This window comes from Bison bison, unplaced genomic scaffold, assembly GCF_000754665.1.
Source record: "Bison bison bison isolate TAMUID 2011002044 unplaced genomic scaffold, Bison_UMD1.0 scf7180017864462, whole genome shotgun sequence".
Taxonomy (NCBI): Eukaryota; Metazoa; Chordata; class Mammalia; order Artiodactyla; family Bovidae; genus Bison; species Bison bison.
In genome coordinates, this window is record NW_011495024.1 from 1,598,803 (window position 1) to 1,599,217 (window position 415).

Sequence of the window (415 nt, forward strand, 5' to 3'; positions counted from 1 at the left end):
CCCATCTATTTCCCATGAAGTGATGGGACCAGATGCCATGATCTTCGTTTTCTGAATGTTGAGCTTTAAGCCAACTTTTTCACTCTCCTTTCACTCTCATCAAGAGGCTTTTTCGTTCCTCTTCACTTTCTGCCATAAGGGTGGTGTCATCTGCTTATCTGAGGTTATTGATATTTCTCCCAGCAATCTTGATTCTAGCTTGTGCTTCTTCCAGCCCAGTGTTTCTCATGATATACTCCACATATAAGTTAAATAAGCAGGGTGACAATATACAGCCTTGACATACTCCTTTTCTTTAATTTTATGATTATATATATATATATATATAGAGAGAGAGAGAGAGAGAGAGAGAGAGAGAGAGAGGGAGAGAGAAAGAGGCTTCCCAGGGGGCCAATGGGAAAAAAAACACCCCCCC